The sequence below is a fragment of the Dreissena polymorpha genome, chromosome 6, assembly GCF_020536995.1.
Source record: "Dreissena polymorpha isolate Duluth1 chromosome 6, UMN_Dpol_1.0, whole genome shotgun sequence".
Taxonomy (NCBI): domain Eukaryota; kingdom Metazoa; phylum Mollusca; class Bivalvia; order Myida; family Dreissenidae; genus Dreissena; species Dreissena polymorpha.
The window spans coordinates 42,061,624-42,069,334 of NC_068360.1; positions in this window are offsets into that span (position 1 = coordinate 42,061,624).

The window sequence follows — 7,711 nt, forward strand, 5'->3', positions numbered from 1 at the left end:
ATCCGATTCTACTTATCGTGTGTACCAGTGTTTTTTATGACACCTTATCGGCGATTTATCGGCTAATTATTGATTTCATCAGGCATTCACACCATGGTGGTCTTCAAGATAGTGGTCGCTTATTGCTATCGATAGTTTTATTATAATGAAACAAATGTTGAAAATGTGTTTATTTTGTATTTGTTTGAAACGGTTTACAAAACAATTGTTTTGTAAAATTAACGCTACGTCATAAATGAGTCTTTTACATTCAATGTTAAGTTCCAATATAGCGGGATATTCCGAATGTGCAATATACCAAAATCGCAACAAACAGTCCAATAAGTGATACCCATCCTGTCTAGTGTAATTGTAATAAAAACAACGAGGTGCTATGCATGACAGTTTGACCCTACTCCAATTAAGCTAAAAACAACGAGGTGCTATGCATGACAGTTTGACCCTACTCCAATTAAGCCGCGACAATTGACAAGTAACAAACTGCGCATGGACACATGCTTAAAAAAACATCGCAACAAACAGTAAAAGTGGTACCCATCTTGTCTTGTGTTATTGTAATAAAAACAACGTGTTGTTATTCATGACAGTTTGACACTACCCCAATACAGTGCCTGACAATTCACAATTCAGTTTAATCTGTGTATATAAGAAGAAAACAAAATACGGAATGTACGGCCGCGCATTCCGTGTGTAACTGATGTAACTGTTCGGTAGATAGTGTACTGTAACCCGTACTTTCAGTCAATTGTATAGCCTCCCCTGCGTTAATGTTTGCCATTGAATTGAATATAATGGGTATTGTTGTCGTAATGTTCTAGATTTTGTACTCTTAAACAGATGAATATTATCTTCGTTGTTTGCTATTGTCTTATTTAATAAAACTGTTATTGTTATGTTTTAGATTTCATACTTCATATCAGATGTTTTATGTCTTGAATAAAAGTATCAAGAGTTTTTGTTATAGTATAGTAAAGGTGGAATGATAGATCGTTCTAGGTGTCCTGCTTTTTGGTCAAATGTCCCGACAATTTTTTTATGGAATGTCCCGCTTTGGACCTACAAAATTATGGCATGTATGATATATATATATATATATATATATATATATATATATATATATATATATATATATATATATATATATATATATATATATATATATATTTCTATATTCTCTATTCAATGGCTGCTTATTTGATAAAAACAGAAAATCTTTACCTACTCTTTTACATGAACTATTTTGCCAGTGTAATGTCTTTTATTGGATGTTTTAGTACTGAGGCACAAATGAGCGCTCTTATCATTCACTCATCCATTATTATAAGAAAAACCGGTTATATGTTATCAATGTTTAAGCAATAGCAAGATTTGCCCAGAGCATTAAAGCCTTTCATTGGTCCGTCATTATAGAACAATATGTTAATTGCTGCCTTGTTTGAACGCAGTCCAAAGCGCTCTTGTCTTTAATTTGCTAATAATTAAAACAAGTATTTTATATCTTGCCCTGTTATAGCCCAAACGACGTTCGCGCAGAGCGCTCTCGGAGCACACAGCACCGCGGAGGCAGGCGACAATGAGCACACCTATGGAAACACAAACTTCGCACCCGTGTACACGTACTATAACTGGAGCAATCCGAGTACTAACACTCAGTTTGAGATCGAAAGATAATCTGCTCGTTTTTGTACCAAGTTTGATAGCCATTACAGGCCCGTACCCAGGGGGTGGGCCCAGGTGCCCGGGCCCTCCAAGCTGGCTGTTGAGTTATGTTGTTTTTTTTTAATAACGGGCCTACTGCAATTTTTCTCTCCTGAAACACAGTACACTTTCACTCAATACAAAAGAGCAGACGTGTTTTCTTGTCCCTGTTAAACAAAAGGATTAGCGCTAATTTACTCGCCGGTGGAGATAAGTACTAAGGCAATGTTTTCTTATCTCCTTGTACCCACATCCCCGCTCAGTCAATAACCCCTTGGGATCTTGAATGCTTGATTAAACAGGTCTTTTGATTGACCAAGGAAAGAGAAGCAGCGAATGGAAACAACTGACACCGGAGTTCGTAGGTCTGGACATTGCTGACGTTAATTAATGAAAAACAAATAATGTTGGAAGCAATAAGGCGGCGATGTTGGTAATCGTCTTTGTCTAAGTCCAAGGCCCATAACTTCGTAAAAAAAAATGAACCGGAACGAAACTGACACCTCATCTGTAAGTCATGTAGCTAGACTCACACACCAAATATTGGGCCAATATCTTAAAGCTATTTGAAAAAAAGCCGGAAAATGAAATGCCGGACGGATGGACAGACGGACGGACAGTCCGACTGCTATATGCCATCCTACCGGGAGCATAAACATCAACTCTACATTTGAAAGAGTTGCGTAAAAAACCTCATGAAAACGGTTGTTATAGTTCGATTGGTCATTGTCGGCTCGGGTACTATTAAATGTACTCCAAAACTCTGACTCTAGGATAGGCGCCCCCCCCCCCCCCGGAGAGGTGCCACCTCAAAGATTTTTCACTGGGCGGATATATGACCCCTCAATGTTTTTTATTTGGCGGAGAACTTCCCTTTTGCTATAAATTAGGGGGCGAAGTAATGTCGTCTTGTCAGAATTGATGACCCGGATAAGTGCCCCCTAAATTTTGTCTTCCCCTTAAAGTACACCTTGAGCAGATTGATCCTGCAGGATTTGTCTATTCAGGTGGTGCCTTATAAACGAGGAAAATTGTGTGTGTGTGTTGTTTTTTTTTCCCTACGAGTATTCGTATACTAAATCACAGTGTGTGTAAGTGTGTACGTGTGTGTGGAGTTGTATATCCGACCATTCGTTAATACCCTTTTAAATGATACACATGTATGTGCTGTTTATTCTAACTGATCCATCGAGAAACTTGACCGAACGTACAAGTCATGCAGAAACTGCGTTATTGTTTGGTTCAGATGGACGCCCTGCAGTAATGCTATTATTATAATAGCTTAAGCGTTTATTCCATTTTGAAATGCTGTTGAAAAACTAAGACAGATTTTAAAAAACCCTTTGGATAAATACAAGTTAAACACAATCACAATTGATTTTGTTAACAATTAATCCACCGCATACTTTAAGACCTAGGTCAAACCTAGGTCAAACAAATTATATTTCATAAGATCGGACCACTCTATTGAAGTCATACCATTAATACTAGTCTTATGACAACTCAACTATGTTAAATAATAGGATAAATACTTTCATTATGAGAACGGAAAAATGTGAAGAGATTTCTCGCCGCATTGAAAAAGTTTTGATTGAAAATCTAAACATTTGCCGTCTGCGGCGTCTATTAAAAAAAAGTTTGTAATCGGCATGGTCATGATTTTAATTAAATGAAACTTATTGAACATTGGCATACAACATGTGAAAATGCTCATTCAGTCCCGGTAAACTATTACTATCAATTCCTAACATTGGGCTCAACTGAAAATGCATATATTCGATGCTTTTCTGATACAACAACGCGCGGAAATAGCGTGAACATGTGCAATGTCAAGTAATCATGTCATGTCCATACTTTATTATAATTTTTTTTTTTGCACAAAAATGCACAAAAATGCAATCTACAGTTCGCGAACGGTAACTTACTAATGACTCATATGTCACTTGTTATGTGATTAACCAATAAAGGTTTGTTTCTCAGAGCGCGATTCACATATTACTTCATCACTCATCTGAAGCAAAATACAAAATAACATAAGTAAAATACATAGATTAAGTATGATGAAAATAAGGTGATGACAGAAGTTAACAAAGAATATAATGTTTAGTAGCATCCTTCAATTGATAATGACATTGCTCATTCATCAAATATTGCGATAAGGATAGAAGTAAACACATGAAGTATCCATTTAACATTGATATTTATTACAATCCATCAAATCCTACGATAGAAATTATTGTACATAAATACATTTATTTGTTTCTAAATTATTCCGTAAACAATTTGGATTGTTCAATCGTTCGTCCGTCGACTCGACTAGGACCACTCAAGTCATCTGTGGGTCTAGGACTGGCTTTGTCTGTGTGTGTGCAAATGGCTGCTGAGGCCGATCCTGGCACGGAATGTTCTTGTTCAAAGGGGAGGAAAGGGACGTCTCCAGTTGGGCTTGCAACACGGGCGTTTCGGGCTTGCCTCTTCTCTGCCGCAGTTGTTCTGTTCGCCTCATACATCTTGGCGCCATTGCACATGGAAGAGCACCAGGTGTTGCGATAAATTGCGAATTGTTCTTACGGTAAGTGTCTGGGTTGATTGCAAACTGGAACAGACGAAAGTCCCAATGGGGGCACTGATCCGCCATTTAAATTATTGTGAGGGGGCAGATATCCGCCTACTAAATTCTGACATGTGGCACTTATCCATATTTGCTTGGAGGGCACCTCTCTGCCCCTTAAAATTAGGGGGCACCTCTCCGGGGAGCACCTCTCCGAGGGGGCGCCTCTTCGGATACCAAAAATCTGCTCAATATCTGAAAGCGTTGCTTAAAAAACCTCCGGAAAACGGTTATTATAGAGAAATTTCCAAACAAATGTAAGAGTTGTCGACGATTGTGATGGTTAATCTGTGTTGATGAAGGTTAAAGTGTAGTAGTGATAAACATTTTATTACGAATTTATTATGAAACTTTAGAGAAAATTTGAATTCAAAGAGAAAATAATATTATGGTTATTTGTCAGTTATACGTTATTATACATTTCTTAATGAAGTTGTTTGATTTCTAAAGTTTGCTTTCCTTCTTCATCAAACATCACCCATTTCTGAAATACAAAGCTTTAAACATCGGTGTGAATTTCACACCAATCTGTAAAGCTCTAGACTTCAGAAAGTTGATGATTTACATGTTATATTCCATAAATTTATATCACGAAATAAGTTTTTTAAAGCATAAAAATTCACCTTAAAAAGTGCAAAATTAAGAAAAACTTGAAATTCGGAAGCGGAGGCCTCTCCCGCACCCTCCCCGCTTGGGCCCCCCCCCCCCCCAGTCAAAATATCCTGCATACGGCCCTGCATTAACATATTGAAGTTAATTAGTAAAGAACTATGTCTGGGTTATTCGAATCCATAGATTATATTTATATGCGCTCATGAAGCAATAACCACAATTTCAGCCAAATACATTACACACAATCCACTGATTTTTTTCCCGCCAAATCACTAAGCGTATGGTAACGGCAGCTGCGTTTAATAAATGCGATTTTTTTCTGTGTTTATTTATTATATATGTAGCAGTTTTATTTGTTTAAAGAATGAAATGAAGTGTTACTAGTAAATTAGTAATTCATCGCAACCCAATACAGAGTTTATTTTAATGAAAAATAATAAATTATATTGTGTATAACAGTGTTATAAATGAAATACCTGACATTTTATGTCTCATGTTTGCGGACGATATTGCTAGCTGTGCGGAAACGGCCGTTAAACTTCAACAACAGTTAAACGTTGTTGATCAATTTTGCATTGACACGGGAATGGAGATTAATTTAGGTAAACTGAAGTTATTGTTTTTAGAAATGGCGGACCTTTAAGAAATTACGAGCGCTGGATATATCGGGGTACGAAATTAAATACCACTTTCGCTTATAAATACATGGGATTATTGTTTACACCCAAATTATCGTGGAACGCGGCGCAAGAAAAACTAAGTTCACAAGCTCAAAAAGCAATATTCTCATTTTATAGTTATAAAGGGACTTTTGGAAACTTCCCTATTAAAGGGATCTTTTCACGCTTTGGTAAATTGACAAAATTGAAAAAAGTTGTTTCAGATTCGCAAATTTTCGTTTTAGTTATGATATTTGTGAGGAAACAGTAATACTGAACATTTACCGTGGTCTAATATAGCCATTATATGCATCTTTTGACGATTTTAAAACCTAAAAATTATAAAGCGTTGCAACGCGATACGATTGAATAATTTGGAGAGTTCTGTTTTTGTCGTTAAATTTTGTGAAACTACGAAGATTGCTTATATAAGGTATAAAATACGTCAAGTTTGTGTATTCGGCGGAATAGCTCAGTAGGCTAAAGCGTTTTTACTTCAGGACTCTGGCAGGACTCCAGGGGTCACTGGTTCGAAACCTGCTCCGGGCAATGATCTTTTCCTTTTTTAAATTTTATTCTTGATTTTTTACTGGAGCTTTTACGATCCAATGTTTACATTTATCAATATAAAGCATTTAATGAATAAGTTAAAAAATGCCAAAATCTTTGAAAAGGCCCCTTTAAATAACTCTTTTTACTTTTTGATAGCATGGTTAAACCAATATTGTGTTATGGCTCACAGATATGGGGATATGAATATGAAAATGCCATTGAAACTGTCCAAAATAAATTTTGTAAACGCATTTTGCATGTAAGGAAAAATACTAATACATGTATCGCCCTTGGCGAATGTGGCCGACTACCCTTATCTGTTACATATTTTGTTAATTGCATTAAATATTGGTGTGAACTGTTAATGATGCCTAATAACAGATTTCCTAAACAATGCTTTAATATGTTAATATCAATAGATAACGCCGGGCGTACTTGCTGGGCAACACATGTAAAATCTTAAATATTTAGATATGGTTTCGGATTCGCCTGGATCTCTCAGGATATTGGCAACGTAGACTTATTTGTGTGTAATTTTCGTCAGCGTATAATTGATTGCGTCACACAAAATTGGCACAGTGACATAAACAATGCATCTAGAGGTAACCATTATAAGAACTATAAAACTCTACTTAACACCGAAAGATATTTGCAGTTGGAAATTACGCTAAAATATCAGATAGCCTTTGCCAAGTTTAGATGCTTCAATCACAAATTAACTATTGAAATTCGTAGGCAGTTGCATCTTGAATATAATTTGATAATTTGTAATTTTTGTTTTATCGAGGAACATTTATCTTTTATTGACTGTGAATACCATGCGTTTTTTCAATGTAGTAAATATGACGTTGTCCATAGATAATTTCTATATAACTGGTATATGGGTGGAGATTCTGTACATGACTTTTATAATCTGATGAGCAAAACAGATAATGACACACTATTGAAATTGTGTTTGTATGTGTATCATCTTTTGAACAATATTGAATAGCTGATATATTTTTTTAGTAACATTAACACAATGTAATATTTTGACATATTTTAATATTAAGAAGATGTGTACAATATTTTGAACAAAATTGAATAAGCTGATATATTTATAATGTAACATTAACACTATGTAATATGTTGACATATTTTAGTATTAAGATGATGTGTTCGCAACTACAAACATGTGTTATATTTTGTATCAAATACTGTGTATTTTGGGCCAACGGCCTTTATTTACTTAATAAACTGAGTTGAGTTGAGTTAATAACGATTTCATCCTTAATTTGGATCTTTTCAGCCCAAATTTGAATATTGTTATGACGGTAAATGTTTTGGAAGTGAATAAATGGAAATAAAATTCCAAATTATATGCAAAATGGCTGCCATTATGCTCGCTGTCAGGTAGGTCACGCGAGTTGTGTATCGTGTTATTTCTTAAATTTGACCCAACATTTGAAAACAATATTACAACATATGTACATTTCCAGAAAGGAAATTCATTTATGCGTTAAATAAGACCAGGTTAATGAAAATCGCTGCACAATTGATGAAGTTATGGCTGTTTAAAGCGATGCCCCATGTTTTCGGG